Source organism: Typopeltis vanoorti, chromosome 8 (assembly GCF_054136105.1).
Source record: "Typopeltis vanoorti isolate ZY-2024b chromosome 8, IOZ_Tvanoo_1.0, whole genome shotgun sequence".
Lineage (NCBI taxonomy): Eukaryota > Metazoa > Arthropoda > Arachnida > Uropygi > Thelyphonidae > Typopeltis > Typopeltis vanoorti.
Genome location: NC_143556.1, coordinates 46,587,939 through 46,607,035, shown reverse-complemented (window position 1 = coordinate 46,607,035; position 19,097 = coordinate 46,587,939). Strand labels below are relative to the sequence as shown.

The window sequence follows — 19,097 nt, the reverse complement described above, 5'->3', positions numbered from 1 at the left end:
CCTGACCATGGGGACACAATCTGATATTGCTTTACTCAGATACCCGCTGATTTTATCCCAAGCACTGTTAACATCTTTCCCTTGCAATATGTTCTGCCATGGGATGGCTGCAAGCTCACTCCAAAGTTTGTTATAATTGCCTAACCTGTAGTTCCGTATATACCCCTTCTTAACAGAAAAATCCATAGATTTTGCAACCTCCCAAGTCAATACCACATGATCGCTTTCACCAATTGGAGGTAACGAGGACACCTTACTTATGCATATAACCTCTGAACCAATAACCAGGTCCAACACTCTCACACCACGTGTCCCTTCAGTTATATGCTGTTTCAAGTAATTATCTCATAGAAGATGTATGAACTCCATTTCCTTTTTGCTACGTGATATTTCCTCCTTCCATTTGATATCACTATAATTAAAATCCCCCATAATAATCACTAAGCCTTCACTCATTGCACTAATTTGCTGATGCATGAATTCAATATCTCCCCCTGTACTCCCTGGTCTATAGCAGCATCCAACTGTATATTTGGTTGCATTGGTCACTATTTCGCACCAGACTGCCTCAAATGAACTCTCATTCACATGTCTAACATCTTGATATACTACTTTCTTTGGCTGCAACACATCAGCTATCATCAACTCCTCCTGTTCTATCTTCTCTATCCTCCCTGAAAATACTGTACCCATCACATTCAATTCCAGTGACCACATCTTCTGCTGACAGCTAAGTTTCACTAATACCTACAACTTTTGGTGAGATTTCACTGACTAATGCCAAAAATTCTTCTCTCTTATTTCGAATGCTTCTAGCATTAGTATAAAAAAATTGCAGATTCCCTCTAGATCTTGTACTGGCTTTAGAACTGATATATAAGTCACTAACTTCCGTAATGCTATGCCGATTTTTATCCCCTCTCTTCTGCAATTTATTCTGCATATAAGGATCAATAAATATACAATCAGTGCTAAAGTTTCTCTTTCTTACACTTAACCTTTTCAATATTAGTTTCCCTGCCCAATAACTTCAACTTGTTCAGAAAACAATAACTTCTTCAATCGCTTATGTCCTTCCATGTTAAATTGACACCTGCCTTGACATATTTTTTTAATATGAATCTTTCACTCCTTCAAGTTCCTAAGGATGGAAGGAGGGTAAGATTGTGCCACTTCATAAAGGAGGTGATCGAAATCAAGCATCAAACTATAGGCCTATCTGTGTGTCAGGTGTTGTGGTTAAGGTTGTTGGAGAAGCTTGTGAGAACTAGGATCCAGAGTTGGGTTGACAACAATGGTATTATCTTTGATGGACAGCATGCATTTGCTAAACGGAGGTCGTGTTTTACTAATCTACTCACTTATTACAATAAAGTGACTGCTTCCTTGGACAGAGCAGAAGGATACACAGTAATATACTTGAATTTCACGAAGGCTTTTGGTAGTAAGACTTATACGTTGGTTAGACATAACTGGTAATTAGTTTACGAAATTAACAACGCATATAAAGTATATTAATTAAAGGTAACTTTAATGAATAACTTCTATATTTCGGCAATGTCACATTGCCATCTTCAGGAACATAAAGATATGATATGTGCACTCAGGAACTAACACAAAGCAAATGAGGAAGAAAGCAAGAAACTAATATTGTTCCTAAAGTCCTAATGATGCCCTCTTGCGGGCTAATTTGGTAGTCTTGGCAGTTGAGCTGAAGTTCTCATAATGAAAGTCTCCCAAATTTGGGGCAGTTTCATGCACCCAAATTTGTTGAGGTTAGGAACGTTTTTTAGAGCTGCTGAAGATTCTTTAAATAATCTTTCATATTTAAACTTGCTGCGATGAATTATTTTTGTTTTCTTCCAACGAATTTTATGGTGGGTATCTAAGGCATGGTCTGCCAGCCCAGAGCAGCTGTACTGGTGAAACCGGATGTAGTCTTGGTGTTCTGAATTCTTGATATTTGTTGTTCTGCCTGTTTGGCCAAAGTAGGACAATTTGCAGCTGCAAGGGACCTAGTATACACCAGGTAGGTCTAGGGGAAGTGGTTGGTCTTTGGTAGAGCAGATAAGGGATGCCAACTTTTTATATGGTCTGTAACAGGAAGTAAGGTCATTTTTTTTGAGGATGTTGGTTATTTTCTCAGAGGTGCCCTGGATGTAGGGGATGGTGATAGACTTGGTGTATTCTTTATTGTGGAGGGGGGTTGTGGTTTACAGGTTTTAGTATTTTTTGGATTTTTTGGGGGTTATAGCCATTTGCTAAGAAAGTGTTGAGGATGTGGTTTAGTTCATTAGTCAGGGCCTTGTCACCTGAGCAGATTAATTTTGCCCTGTTATATAGTGTTTTTATCACCCCGTATTGTTGTGAGGGGGGGGGGATTGTTGGTGAATGTATCTGCCAGTGTGGGTGGGTTTTCTGTAAACAGAGAAAACCAAAGATACATCAAGCTGGCGGGTGATTAAAGTGTCTAGGAAGGGGAGGGTGTTGTTTTCCTCTTTTTCTAAGGTGAACTGGACTCTGGGGTGTTGATTGTTTAAGTGTGTTAGGAAGGAGTGGAGTGTGTCTGAGCCATGTGGCCAAATAGCAAACACATCATCCACATAACGAAGCCAAATAGTGGGTTTTTGTGGGGCGGAGTTTAAGGCTTTCTCTTCAAATGTCTCCATAAAGAAATTGGCCAAGGGTGGGGAAAGTGGTGAACCCATGGCTGTCCCCTCTATCTGTTTGTAGAACTTTCCTTGCCAAACGAAATAGCCAGAGTTCATTGTGAACTGAAATAGGGCTGAGATATCGGGAGGAAACTTAGCTTGGATGAGCTCAAGGATTTCTTTGAGTGGGACATTAGTGAATAGAGAGGAGACGTCAAAACTGACCATTATGTCAGTATGTTGGAGTGTGAGGTTTTCTATACTGGCTTTAAAGTGGGCTGAGTTTTTTATGTGTGATGGTGTGTTGCCAGTGTAGTGTGTGAGCGTTTTGGCTAAATGTTTGGCTAATTTATATGTGGGGGAATCAATGCCATCCACTATGGGACACAATGGCACATTTTGTTTATGTATTTTTGGGAGTCCATATAATCGGGGGGTCTAGAGTTATAAGGTTTAAGTTTGTTGGTGACTTCCACAGGCCAAGAAGTGACTTTCTTAAGGAGTCTGTGGATAGTTCTAATCTGAGAGCTGGTCAGATTATATTCATTGGGGAGGTAAGTAGTACGGTCTAGTACTAAAGAATTTAGCTTACTTTTGTAGTCTTTTTGATTGAGTACCACAGTGGCGCTTCCCTTATCAGCTTTGGTGATTACTATTTTTTTGTTGTTTTTCAATTCTTGTAGGGCTGTATATTCGTTTTTGGATAAGTTGGATTTTGGAGGTTTGGCTTTAGTGAGAACACCGACTACATCCAGTCTTACGTTGTTGGCGATATGGTTAGGCAGGTTGCGAATTCCATGCTCTATTTGGATCATGATTTCTTCAGCAGGTATCCTTTTAGGAGCTAGGGTGAAATTGTGACCACGTGAAAGTGCGGTGAGTGCTTCAGGCTTTAAAACTGCCAAAGAGAGGTTGATTACAGTGTTGAGTGGTGGCTGGGGTATGGAAGTAGAAGTCTTTGTCAGGTTTTCATATTTTTTCACGTGTCGACTACGTATTTTTTCGAATTCCTTTCTTGCCGATGTGCATGAGATGTCATGAAGTATAGACCATAGATGAAGGCCGAGTGTATTCGAAAGCTCTTCATCTAGCGCCCGTAAGGTTTTGTTTTCATCGGCAAGGAGAACGCGCGTCGCGGTAATTTGTTCTCTTAACAGGGCGAAGCTAGTGCGGTTATAAATGCGTAGAGCTTTCTCGGAAGTAAAACGGTGCTTCAATTTGACACAATTAGGGATCACTTTGTTATCCCGGCAGCGTTTTAGGAACGTCAGACGATTTATTTGCCTCGATATCTTCAACCTCAATTTGCCGTATTGACGGGCCTTTCGTGCGATTGCATCTCCGTGGATGATCATGATTCTAGTAGTAAGACTTATACGTTGGTTAGACATAACTGGTAATTAGTTTACGGAATTAACAACGCATATAAAGTATATTAATTAAAGGTAACTTTAATGAATAACTTCTATATTTCGGCAATGTCACATTGCCATCTTCAGGAACATAAAGATATGATATGTGCACTCAGGAACTAACACAAAGCAAATGAGGAAGAAAGCAAGAAACTAATATTGTTCCTAAAGTCCTCATGGTGCCCTCTTGCAGGCTAATTTGGTAGTATTGGCAGTTGGGCTGAAGTTCTCATAATGAAGTCTCCCAAATTTGGGGCAGTTTCATGCACCTAAATTTGTTGAGGTTAGGAACGTTTTTTAGAGCTGCTGAAGACTCTTTGAATAATCTTTCGTATTTAAACTTGCTGCAATGAATTATTTTTGTTTTCTTCCAACGAATTTTATGGTGGGTATCTAAGGCATGGTCTGCCAGCCCACAGCAGCTGTACTGGTGAAACCGGATGTAGTCTTGGTGTTCTCAAATCCTGATATTTGTTGTTCTGCCTGTTTGGCCAAAGTAGGACAATTTGCAGCTGCAAGGGACCTGGTATACACCAGGTAGGTCTAGGGGAAGTGGTTGGTCTTTGGTAGAGCAGATAAGGGATGCCAACTTTTTATATGGTCTGTAACAGGAAGTAAGGTCATATTTTTTGAGGATATTGGTTATTTTCTCAGAGGTGCCCTGGATGTAGGGGATGGTGATAGACTTGGTGTGATCTTTATTGTGGAGGGGGGGAAGGGGGTTGTGGTTTACAGGTTTTAGTATTTTTTGGATTTTTTTGGGGTTATAGCCATTTGCTAAGAAAGTGTTGAGGATGTGGTTTAGTTCATTAGTCAGGGCCTTGTCACCTGAGCAGATTAATTTTGCCCTGTTATATAGTGTGTTGTATATGTAAATTTCATTTTAATTAAACTAAATTTCATTTATAATTAAAGTTTATAAATTGAATTTTCATTTTCTGTCATTTAAAAAAACAATATCCTCAAAAAATATGACCTTACTTCCTGTTACAGACCATATAAAAAGTTGGCAACCCTTATCCGCTCTACCAAAGACCAACCGCTTCCCCTAGACCTACCTGGTCCCTTGCAGCTGCAAATTGTCTTACTTCGGCCAAACAGGCAGAACAACAAATATCAAGATTTCAGAACACCAAGACTACATCCGGTTTCACCAGTACAGCTGCTCTGGGCTGGCAGACCATGCCTTAGATACCCACCATAAAATTCGTTGGAAGAAAACAAAAATAATTCATCGCAACAAGTTTAAATATGAAAGATTATTTAAAGAATCTTCAGCAGCTCTAAAAAACGTTCCTGACCTCAACAAATTTGGGTGCATGAAACTGCCCCAAATTTGGGAGACTTTCATTATGAGAACTTCAGCCCAACTGCCAAGACTACCAAATTTGCCCGCAAGAGGGCACCATTAGGACTTTAGGAACAATATTAGTTTCTTGCTTTCTTCCTCATTTGCTTTGTGTTAGTTCCTGAGTGCACATATCATATCTTTATGTTCCTGAAGATGGCAATGTGACATTGCTGAAATATAGAAGTTATTCATTAAAGTTACCTTTAATTAATATACTTTATATGCGTTGTTAATTCCATAAACTAATTACCAGAAGGCTTTTGATAGAGTAACTCATGATAAGTTGACAGTCAAACTAGAGCAGATGGGGTTGGATATTAGATTAGTGCATTGGATTGGAGACTGGCTATCTGATAGGTATCAACAAGTTGTGTATAGGGGAGCGATATCCAGGAAAAGGAAATTCACTAGTGGAGTGCCTGAGATGAGTGTTTTAAGGCCATTACTGTTTAACTTGTATATTAATGATATTGGTGAAGATTTGGTTGGAGATATTCAGTTGTTTGCAGATGATACAAAGTTAGGATGAACCATGAAGAGTAATGAAGTTGTTGCCTTACAAGAAGACTTGAATAAATTGAGTGATTTGGGCATGGAAATGGGGATGTGAGTTCAGTGTTTTTTTTTTTTTTAATGGGTATGCTGCTAGAGGGACTCGTGGTGTGTAGTATTTGTTGAGAGCTCCTGATAAGATAAGTGTTATTTTAAGTTATCATTGACAATTTTTCTTGAAAATTACGTAGTTTAGTTTGCTTTTCGTATCTTATGGTGTCTGTTTGTGTATTTTGGTGTTGTTTCAATTATTAATTCGATAAGATACGATAGCACATGGTTCCGGTAAGAAGAAAAATGGTGGCTAGTAATAATGGTTCGCCATCTTTGTTCAATAACAGTAACATAAAGGAGATTATTCAGTGTGCTATCTGTGAAATGTATGTGTTGCGGAGAGTGGTTGGAGTATGGTTAGATGATGATAGTGGAGTGAATGTGTGCAGAAAATGTAAGGAAAATTAGGAATTAAAGTGTGTTTCAGGTCGTGAGTGTGATATTTTTGTCAAATTTCAGAATGTAGAAAATAGCGATATGATAAGAAATTGCGAGGTTGCACCAGAGAGCTTTGAGGGCATGAATGTAGAAAGTGTGAATGAAGGTATTAATACAGGGCAAACTAATTGTTTAACAGATAATAAAAAAGATGAGATAGATGCAATGAGTGGTGATCGTGCTGTTGAGCGGAGCGATACATAGAGCAAAGCGGCAGCTGGAGCATATGCACAAATGTCTACTGAGTGTACCAGCTAATAAAAAAAAGTATGATAGGAAAAATAAGAGTATGATTGTGAACATAAACAAAATGAAGGCGCAAGTGCTGTATGGAGATTCATTAGTACGAGGTGTGATTGTAGAGAATTTGACAAAATCATACCAACCTGGTTGTGACCATTAAGGACGTAAGTGAGTCTATTAGGGAGTAAAAGCAAAGAGTGAAAGAAATGATAGTTGGGGCAGGTATGAATGATTTGAAAGGAGATAAAATGGAAATGATAGATGACCTAAATGAATTGTTTGAGGCAGAAGAAAAGAGTGAGAGAGTTAGGATGATTAGTCTTTAGCTGTGGTATGACAGTGAAGAGTTTAGAAGGAGGACCATAATTGTAAATGACTTTATGCGTGGGTTATGCATGACGAGTGGTGTGCAATTTGTGGACGTGTGGAGTCAGTTCGATGGGCGAAAGGATCTATATAAGGTGGATGGTTTGCATTTGAATGGATTCGGTGTAAGGAGACTTGAAAAAGTGTTGTTGAATGAAGTGGATGTGCAGAATCAGGTAAACTAGATTTATTAAGGGGTGGGAGAAGTAGATATGCAGACTTTAGGGAAGCAGTTGGGTGTATGAATGAGTATAATATGTCCAAACAAATAAGGACAACAAATCAGAATGGGATAATTAGTATAAGGCATCAAGGTAGGAATGAGGCCAACGGAGGTCTGCAATTCATGTTAGAATTGCAGTTAGAACTAATGCTAGGAGTATTAGGAACAAGAAGGAAGAATTTTTGGCCTTGGTTGGCACTTCCAGACCACAGGTTATTGGCATTAGTGAAACATGGCTGACTGAAGATGATATAGCTAGTGGGATTGAATGTGATGGGTATAGTGTGTTCAGGAATGACAGGGAGAATAAAATGGGGGGAGGAGTATTATTGATGATAGCTGATGAGCTGCAGCCAAGAAGAATAGAAGTTGAATTGCAGGATAGAGAAAAGAGCACATTTGAGGCCATTTGGTGTGAGATTGAGGCTAGCAGAACAAAATATACAATTGGGTGCTGCTATAGACCAGGTGATGGAAAAGATGGCAGAGATAGTATGCATAAGCAAATAGAAGAAATGAGTGGAAGGAGGGTAATTATTATGGGAGATTTCAACTATGGTAGCATTAATTGGAGGGAGGAAGAGGACACATGAGAGGAAGGAATTGGATTTTATGCGGTTATTAAGGGATAACTATCTGTGACGGCATGTAATGGAAAATACTAGGGGTCAGAGAGTGCTTGACCTAGTAATTGCATCTGAGGATCTGACTGTAACGAATATGACCACATTGCCACCAATTGGTGAGAGTGATCATAGGATCTTAACTTGGGAGGTGGCTAAAGGTGTGGAATTTACAATTAAGACAGGGTACATGTAGAATTATCAGGGGAGAACCAGAGATCATCCCTGGAAACTGTATAAAGAGGGTGGGAGTAGGGGAGTGAGAGGCAGGTTTTTTTTCGTGCAGAGTTGTGAATGATTGCAATGCCTTGCCTGAGAGTGTGGTATCTGCAAGGAGTTTGAATGTGTTTAAGACACGGTATGATGAGATGTGTGTGTGTGTGATAAAAGGACCTCCCAGATGAGTCTTTGACTCCATGAGGTCTTGAGGTAGTAGTAATAATAATAATAATAATAGTTCATCTGAGTATTTCATCCTCATAAATGTAATTTCATGTGGAGCTGAAGTATAGAAGGAATGGGAGAAGATCGACTAATGATGAGCAAGCAAGAAGTATATGAGGAATTAAGTAAACCTGATATCATAAAGGCAATAGGACTTCATGACATATTACTGCATTAATAGAATGTTCCAGGAAGTTATCACCTGCCTTAGCATATCTGTTTAGCAACAGGAAAACTCCCGAAGGAGTAGGGAAACAAAGGTAAAATTGTTTCACTTTGAAAAGGCAGTAATAAAAAAAAAAAAAAAAAAAAAAAAAAAAAAAAACTGAGGCTACAAATTATAGGCAAATCTGTGTGTCTATAGTTATGGCTAAAATGCTGGTGAAGTAGGCAAGAGCTAGGATACAGAATTAGGATGATAACAGCAGTATTCTCTGTAATGAACAATGAGAGAGTTTGTTAAAGACGTCATGTTCTACCATTTTTTTTACCATTTATTTCTAGCATTTATTTGTGTACTACAAAAAGGTGATGAATGCACCAGACAAGGGAGTTGCAGTACAGTAGTATACTTAGATTTTGTAAAGCATTTTGACAGATTGCAGCATGACAAGTTAGTAACTAAATTGAAATGACTGGGATTGTTTATACTAGATTAGTGAGTAGGATAAGTTATTGTCTATCAGATAGCTATCAGTAAGATGTGTATGCAAGTACATATCCCTAAGAAGAAGAAGAAAGTCACTAGTAGTGTGTTGCAAGATTTGTGTTGTGGCTATTGTTATTTATCTTGTATATTAGTGATTAAACTAAAGATACACATGATAATGCAAAATTGGAGAGAGCAATGAGGAATCAAGCTAATGTTGTGACCTTACTAGAGGATTTGAATAGACTGTGTCAGTGGAAAGGTTTTGAAATCTAATGAGCAAGGATGAATGGAAAGTATACACCTGATGGAGAAATTTTAAAGGCTGTAGAGGAGATAAGAAGGCAAGGAGTGGTGGTAAGAGACTTGAAGTTTAAGAATCACATTGTACAAGTTGTGAAGTCATCACCTTAGATTATGGCAATAATGAGGAAGACATTGACATGAAGAAATAATGAGGTTATGGTTTCATTGTTTAAGAAATTGATCAGGTCTCATATGGATTATTGTGTGATTTGGTCATGTGGTTTCATGGGAATGAGGATATGGGTTAGAGAAGATTGACTGAGTGGTTTTAGTCTGGAATGTTGGGTATGAAAGATGTAGGAGTACCATTTTCAGAGCCTTATAAATAGGAGGGGAGCTGTATAAGGAAGGTTTAAATGGGGGGGGGGGGGTAAGGAGCAGGGTCTTTGCATTGAAAGTGGTCAGTAAGTGAAATGGATTGCCTGAGAGTGTGGTAAATGCAGATACATTGAATGAATTTGAAGCCTAGTTTTATAAGCTTTTTTATAGGCAAGTCTTTTGATTCCACAGAGGTTTGGTAAATAATACCATTATTATAATTATATTATTATTATTATTATTATTATTATTGTTATATTATAATAAAATAGGAAAACCAGCCAGAAGAACACACAGTTATTATTATTCATCATGGGAGTACACACTATTGCACACAATGCTCATCGAATCTCTTCCATGCCTTAACTGATTCAATGTGTCTGCACTCACAACACACTCAGGCAATGCATTCTACCCACCAACTACTCTCCATGCAAAAAACCTTCTCTTCACACCCTCTTTATACAGTTTCCAGCGATGGCTTCTTGTTCTACCCTCCCTCTCCCATTCTATGAAAAATCTCTTCCATGTCAACCTGATAGCAACCTCTGACCAGCTTATATGTCTCAACCATATCCCCCCCCCCTCTTCTTCTTCCTATTCATAAGGCTTTGCAATTAACAGACATAATGGCCTTAATAATTACCTTAGTTGCTTCAGCTATAATTCCAAACAACAACAATAACATTCTTTCACTCTATAGATCATAGGTTCCAAAACTTTGTCAGGCCACTGCCCACTTTGCAAGACATAAATTTTGTAACCCCCCCCCCCATTATAACAGTTTTCCGCGTTCAAGCCATTTGATATTTTTGACGTAAATAGCAACAAATGATACATTATTGCTTATGCCGTTAAATTTTTAAATATGTTCAAGATGAAGCACATATGCCAATATGTGCTTCATCTTGAACACAGTTATTGCTATACCGATTTTGGTGAAACATAGCCCATCTACTGCAATTTTCTTAGACTTGGCGAAGGCATTTGACAGGGTGCCACATGATAAGCTGATATTTAAGTTGCAGCACATGGGTCTGGATGTCAGTTTGGTCAACTGGATTCAGGATTGGCTGTCTGATAGGTATCAGAGAGTTGTGTATGGTGGAGCACTTTCCAGGAGGCAGAGGGTTACAAGTGGGGTCCCACAGGGCTCAGTACTAGGACCTATATTGTTTAACCTTTATATCAATGACATAGCCAGTGGATTGCAGGGGGATATTCAGTTGTTTGCAGATGATGCGAAGCTGGGAAGGATTATTAGTAATAGTGCAGATGTGGTAGCCCTGCAAGAGGATTTAAATAAGCTAGATAGATGGGCAAATGAATGGGGGTGTCAGTTTAATGCAGCAAAATGTAAGGTCTTGAGGTTTGGGAAACATTGATGGGATGCTGCATACTCTATGGGAGGAGTTGTACTGGAGGAAGTAGGGGAGACAAGAGATCTGGGGTTGATGATTGATAGAAACCTGAAGTTTAGGGGACATATTGCAAAGGTGGTGAAGGTAACACAGAGGATTGCTGCTATTATGAGAAGGACACTGACCTGCAGAGATAAGAGGGTTATCATTCCATTATATAAGTCTCTGATCAGACCACACTTGCACTATTGTTCTCAGATTTGGTCCCCAGGATTTGAAGGGGATAAATTAACTGTGGAAAGGATACAAAGACGGATGACAAAGATGGTTTCAGGACTGTACAAGGATAGTTATGAGGATCGGCTGAGAGAATGTGGACTGCAGAGTTTGGTGGATAGAAGAAGGAGAGGTGATATGATTGAGACTTCTAAACTGTTGAGAGGTGGTTACAGGGTTGACACTGGGGAGTTCTTTCGCTTGGTTGATCAGCGGGAAGGAGTGATGACAAGAGGCCATCCCTGGAAGTTACGAAAGGAAACTGTGAGCAAGAGGGTAAGGAGTGGTTTCTTTGTGTGGAGGGTGGTTGAGCCGTAGAATGCATTGCCTGATGGAATGGTGGGAGCGAGAACGGTCAGTGAGTTTAAAGAGTGGTATGATAGACTTTGTGTTTCTCGGGGGGGGACCTCCCCTCGATGAGTCTTGACAGACTTTATGTCTTAGGAAGGACCTCCCTCGATGAGTCTTTTGACTCCTTGGAGGCCTGAATAATAATAATAATAATAATATGTAAAGATTGTGTAAAATGTATGTTCTAATAACATTATGCACAGTTTCATACAATAGTTTAAATATGAAAATGTGGAATACAATTAAGAAATTGCATTGCATTAGTAAGAACCTTATAGTAATAATTAAAACACCGTTAAATATATTACAAAATTGTTTATTTCTGACTTATAAAGAAAAATACAAAGCAAAAATAACAAATTAATGTGAAGTTTCGTATAATGTTTAAATATGAAAATTCGGAATGCATATTAAGAGATTGCATTACATTAGTAAAAATCTTATTGTAATAATTAAAACCCTATCAAATGTATTAGATGGTTTATTTCGAACTTACAAAGAAAAATTAACAAATTAATGTGAAGGATGAGCAGGGTGCATTTTTAAAAATCTGTTAATATCGGGCTCAACTTTTGTTAAAAACAGTCATAAATCGCCACACTCGGTTATATGCAATTGGTTCCTTTTCTTAGATAATAAATTCACTACAACACTAAACCCACGCTCAGCCAAATAAGATGATTGAAATGCAATTAAAAATTTCTGAACTATTTCCCATAATCCAGGGTGCAGTGTCAGTATTGATTTTTGAAGCCAGAACTCTTGGTATCTAGTTTTGAATTTTATTTTTAGTTCTTCATTTGTTGTGAGTTCTATGAGTTCCACTTCTAAATTTGATGATCCTGCTGTGCTTACATGTGAGAAAGGATCTGGAACCCAATTTGGTATATTCATGTTTAGAATATCCTTGAATTGCTCATTGAAATCAGCATGGAGAACCTCCAAGTGTTGGCAGTATGTAAGTAAATCTTCCTTTTTGAGAGACACTGCTGATAAATTTGAAAAGTTGCTATATTCCCCTCGGCCCATATTCCACTTGAACAGAAGTTTCCCTACAAAAGCGGCAATAACGTTTTTTGTTTTAATTCAATTCAATTCATCACTTGTAGTTGTAGATTGACTTCATTAAATATATTATAGAGGTCTGTCAAATAAGCAATGTCATTTTTGGATGTAATCAGGTTGGCCCGCAATTCGTCGTCTCTGTTTTCTAGGAACTCTGACACTGAATCAACCAAATTGTTAAATTGATTCAGACAAATACCTTTTGAAAGCCAACGAACTTCTGTGTGAAGCAGCAAACGATTGAAATCTTCATCGTTTTCACTACAAAGTTGGCTAAACAATCTGTCACTCAATGAATTGCTTCTAATCTTGTTAACTACTCTAATAACGTAATGGAGCGACGTGTGCAGGCGTTCACTTAAATTTTTTGCAACCAAATGTTGACAATGAAGAACACAATGCATTGCGAGTACATTTGGTACTGCTTGTTTCAAATGGGCTATGAAACCCTTGTGGTGCCCTGTCATTGCTGGAGCACCATCAGTAGCAGCAGACAAAATATTACGAATAGGAATGTCTTTCTCTTGAAAAAACTTATTCATGATATTAAACATAGATTCTCCCTTTGTATCTGCTTCCAAGTTTTTAGCAAATAATAATTCTTGACAAACTTTTTCTTCTTTTATGAATCGTACTTATGATAAAAGTAGTGATTCATTATTTGGGAGAGTTGATTCATCGAGTTGAATGGAAAATTGGCATGTCTTCAAATAATCGCATAATGATTTTTCAACGTCTTCAGCCATTTCATCAATTCTTCTTTGCACTGAATTATTGCTCAAAGGAATTTTCCAGATGATATCTGACGCTGGCTTATGGTCATTATCTTGTTTAGTGGACGACGTAAAAAGTTTTGATATAGTCAGACGTTTAAAATATTTTTCTTCTAGTACTTGAAAATAGGACAAATCTTTATCCTTTTTGTCAGCATGCATTTTAGTCAAATGCTCTTGTAGCCTAGAAGGCTTTTGCTTCATTTGAAAACACTTTTTGGCAAATCAAGCACGAGTAATAATTGGTTCATAGGAGACTGAATAAAACCATATTTCAAATACTCAATACTGTACTGTCGACATTTCTTCTTATATTCAGATATAATGAAGTAATAAATTTTGCAAAAATATTCACAAAATAAAAGATTTAATTTACACTTTGTATGACTCCACTTATCTATCACACTTTCGACTGATGATTGTTGGCAAAGCACACAAAAATAATGAAACTTTTTTCCTAAACCACTGGTATTTATAGATTTGAAATCTAGCCCGAATCGACGTGCATGCATTGACTTGTTTGCGATACCGTCGTACTCGTGCTTTGAACAAGTCACTGCAAGCATCCATATGCCTGTCAAAACATGCTGAATTGAGTGAATTACCTACGTAATAGTTGACCGACATACTACTAGTTAAGACTCGTCTGCTGCGTGGATAGACTAAAGCCTGTATGGCACGATCAATTTTTACAATAGCAAAAAATGAATAAATTTTTTAAGTATATAAAAAATAGAAGCTAAAATATCCTGTATGACATGTTCAATTTTTTATTTTGCACGCAAGCGCATTTTGTTCGTCCAACCACGACATTGTCGAATAATGATAAATAATACTTAATAAATAAAATAATTACACAAGATATAAACAACAAACCTACAAAACATAATCACAGAAAACAGTATAATAAGTTTCGAATAATATTTGCTTTGTTTTTTCCCCTCTGGTTAGCAATATAAGTTAGTACTAACTAGGCTAACTAAGATTTACAATTTTATTTCTTTCTTGCCATTGTTATTTTTACTCATAATATTAAAGTATATAAAATTGGGTTTATATTTGTACAAATCAATTAGAAAAGTGGTTTTATATATTTTATATATATTTTGAAATGAAATATAACTAATATATTTGCTACTGTAAAATAACCTATTATACACACCTATATACATGCTCTATTTTCTCATTGACATAGAAAATTGACATCTATTTCTATCTGACATGGTAAATTTTCAAATGATCAAATAATTGAAATAGAAAATTGATAAAAAATTGATCGTCTAACGGGCATAAGATGAATTAAGATGCAATATTTAAATTTTAAATGATTATCTAATCACAAAATCACGAAAATAATTAATTTTTAAATATATATTATCAATTTCTTCTATAAAGAGCCACCGACCCCTAGACCACCTGAACGCCCCCAAATGCTTCTGATCTCACTATAGACCCCCCTCCTAGAAGGCTTCAGTGCCCACTGGGGGAGGGCGGTACCACCCACTTTGGGAACCTATGCTATAGATCAACCCAGCATTCATCCTCTAAGCTTCTCTCAACAGCTTTTTTTTTTTATGTTTACATTTATGATAATGTAATGTACCAAACTTTGTAGATTACATTTTCTCCATGTGTTCTCATAAAACACTTTTGAAATTCTGATATCACCTTTGTTACCCATCGTAATTCCCTGTTTGCTTAATATCTTTCTGGGTTTTGCAACAATCATGAGTTTTTTACTACTTTTTCAGTGTTTCCCTAGAATGTGAACTGCCATATTCACCAATATTCTGGAATTCTTTGTCTTCCACCTCCAATAGTACTTTCCTTCTTTGACATCCTACCAATAGGGATCATTAATGGATTGGTCATGTGCAATATATTGCTAAGTCACCTTCTTGTTTTATTGCCTGTTTCTACAAATGGAGCTCTGGCAAGGCAAGTATTGCCACTGTAAAAGCATACCTTTCCTAGTTGTAAGAATACTAATAGACCTCTAGATGATGGATATCTTTCATGTAGATATCCAGTGAAATATCACCCTGCTTGTTTGAAGCATGAAGTGTCTGTTTTCATGTTCAATCTCTAGAGTATTCTCCAGTTTCTTTCCCTTCTCTTTCTTCTTACATGCAGTGTAGGTGGTGTCCTTGCTGGGCATGATTTTCACATCATAGTTAGTCATCTGAGGAGCCAGTGTCTCTTTTATTTGAAGGTACAGCAGTAAAGTGGTTTTCTCAAGCCATCCATCAGATAGCACAAAGGACTGAAGCGATTGATAAAACTTTGGGAGGCTTCCTAATCAACTAGGGCAGTGGTCTCCAAACTTTTTGCCGTGAAGGCCACATTGGGTACTTCAGCACTGTTCAGCCGGCCATAGTAAAAAAAAAACTCTAGAACTAGATATATGAATTTTATTGAAAGCAGATAAAAACTGATTACAGAGTATGTGAGATTAAATTATCGTATATTAATGACAATGAACACTATCAGCAAATTCTCATATTTTTATCATAAATTATAATAAAACAATTAATGTGAATGATGTAACTGTGTTTGTGTTTTTAAAATCTTATTAAACTCAGGTTCAAATTTTGAAGTGCTAATTACAAGTAGCGATTTCAAATGATATGAGATATGAATATTTTGACTTTATATGTTTCATTCGGGAAAAAGTTTGTTTGCAAAGATATGTCATCCCAAAAATAGAGATAAATTTATACTACACATGCCTCTTGCTCTATAAATTTCATTTATTTTACTGACATGTGATTTAACATCACATGTGAAGCACTGTGATGTTATAAGGCTTGAGAGCTTTATGCATTTGAAATTTATCCACACCCCGTGTTTTTTTTGCAGATTCTTATTGAAAAATTAGTCCAATTGGTGACCCAGATAAAATCATATCGCGGGCCGCATCTCACCATAGTTTGGAGACCCCTGAACTAGAGGATCCTACTACTGCTTTTTCTGCTAGGTCGTGCGTGGAGGGAATTTGACTATAGAAGCTTGAAAAGGGCATCATCAGTACTCTACTTGGATTGGTATCCAAATGGAAGTCATGTCCCTAAGTCCTTCACCTATACTACACATTATTATTATTATTCAGGCCTCCAAGGAGTCAAAAGACTCATCGAGGGAGGTCCTTTCTAAGACATAAAGTCTGTCAAGACTCATCGAGGGGAAGTCCCCCCCTGAGAAACACAAAGTTTATCATACCACTCCTTAAACCCACTGACCGTTCTCACTCCCACCACTCCATCAGGCAATGCATTCCACGGCTCAACCACCCTCCACACAAAGAAACCACTCCTTACCCTCTTGCTCACAGTTTCCTTTCGTAACTTCCAGGGATGGCCTCTTGTCATCACTCCTTCCCGCTGATCAACCAAGCGAAAGAACTCCCCAGTGTCAACCCTGTAACCACCTCTCAACAGTTTAAAAGTCTCAATCATATCACCTCTCCTTCTTCTATCCACCAAACTCTGCAGTCCACATTCTCTCAGCCGATCCTCATAACTATCCTTGTACAGTCCTGAAACCATCTTTGTCATCCGTCTTTGTATCCTTTCCACGGTTAATTTATCCCCTTCAAATCCTGGGGACCAAATCTGAGAACAATAGTCCAAGTGTGGTCTGATCAGAGACTTATACAACGGAATGATAACCCTCTTATCTCTGCAGGTCAGTGTCCTTCTCATAATAGCAGCAATCCTCTGTGTTACCTTCACCACCTTTGCAATATGTCCCCTAAACTTCAGGTTTCTATCAATCATCAACCCCAGATCTCTTGTCTCCCCTACTTCCTCCAGTATAACTCCTCCCATAGAGTATGCAGCATCCCATCGATGTTTCCCAAACCTCAAGACCTTACATTTTGCTGCATTAAACTGACACCCCCATTCATTTGCCCATCTATCTAGCTTATTTAAATCCTCTTGCAGGGCTACCACATCTGCACTATTACTAATAATCCTTCCAAGCTTCGCATCATCCGCAAACAACTGAATATCCCCCTGCAATCCACTGGCTATGTCATTGATATAAAGGTTAAACAATATAGGTCCTAGTACTGAGCCCTGTGGGACCCCACTTGTAACCCTCTGCCTCCTGGAAACTGCTCCACCATACACAACTCTCTGATACCTATCAGACAGCCAATCCTGAATCCAGTTGACCAATCTGACATCCAGACCCATGTGCTGCAACTTAAATATCAGCTTATCATGTGGCACCCTGTCAAATGCCTTCGCCAAGTCTAAGAAAATTGCAGTATATGCCTTTCCCTCATCTAATGCTCTTGTAACTTTATTATAAAAGGCTAGCATATTGCTAAAACAAGAGCGTCCTTTCACAAATCCATGTTGATTCTCACAGATATGCTCTTGCTCTATAAATTTCATTTATTTTACTGACATGTGATTTAACATCACATGTGAAGCACTGTGATGTTATAAGGCTTGAGAGCTTTTGTGTATATGATTGATTAAAAAAATAAAAATAAAATAAAATATACAGACACCTAACTCTGAATCTTAAACTTTAATCTTATGCTAAGTTATGTTAAATTGGTACCTCCATTCTTCATACTATCTTTCCACTCTGTTGAAATTCACTATATGAGGTCTTCCTTTACTTTCCAGTTGCTTTATCTGTTTGCCTGTTTATTCATGGTTTTATATTAAAATTTTGATAAACGCATCTTTAACATGTACATTATTCTTAACTGCTTTAAAGAGATACTGCCATTTTCTATTAAAGCAGTTAAAATAATGCATGTATTAAAGAGTGAATGTATTTTAAACTCCATATACTTAAAACGTAAATCTCCATACTTCAATAATTAAAGTGATGCACATACCTATATTTCTCTTATTTCTTCTTCTTCTCCTCAAGGATTAAGTATTTGCTTGTTCCAGCTTCTCTCTCTCTCTCCCTCTCTCTCTCTCTCCTTCCCTTTGGTCTATATTTATTCACTTATTTTGATAGCTGACAGCTTTCCATCCTAAATAGGTGATCTTTCCATTTCTCTCTATATTCCTTGACCTTTTCATTTACGTTGTAAATATCTAGCTCTCTTCCGATGTTGTCATTTCTTATATGGTCCAATCTTGTGCATTCTTTAACTGCTCTTAAAAATCTCATTTCTGCAGTTTGTATTTTTCTTTCATCTTTCTTTTTAACAGTCCATATTTATGAACCATATAATAGTGGAGAGTCATTACTTTATAAAATTTTAGTTCAGTTTCTTGTCTTCTTTTTTTATTCAGTGTCTTTTTAATTATTCTACAGATCTTCTGAAATTTCTTTATTTTTTTCATCTATATATTATCTTTTAGATATTTTATTATGCACCATAATTAATTAAATAGTGTCACCTGTTCCATTATTTTATTTTCTATGACTATTTTTGATCTAATATGATCTTTGTGTTTAAATGCCATGACTTTTGTTTTATTTTGTGAAATTTTTAAATTGTATTGGTGGCTTATTTTGTTTAATTCATAAACTGATTTTTGAAGATCATTTTCATTGTCTTGTAATATAATCTGCATCATTGTATGGATAATACAATGATGCAGGTTAACTAGATACCTTGTTTTGTTTGCTGCTTTTTTATATTTTAATAATCTGATCAATA

General features: G+C 37.2%; 1 protein-coding gene across 1 annotated transcript in view; it reads left to right on the top strand.

The window, feature by feature from the left end:
* The window catches only part of LOC150103969 (outer dynein arm-docking complex subunit 3-like), a 248,381-nt gene that overhangs the window by 36,833 nt on the left and 192,451 nt on the right, over positions 1-19,097 (top strand). The gene's annotated exons all lie outside the window — the stretch shown is intronic.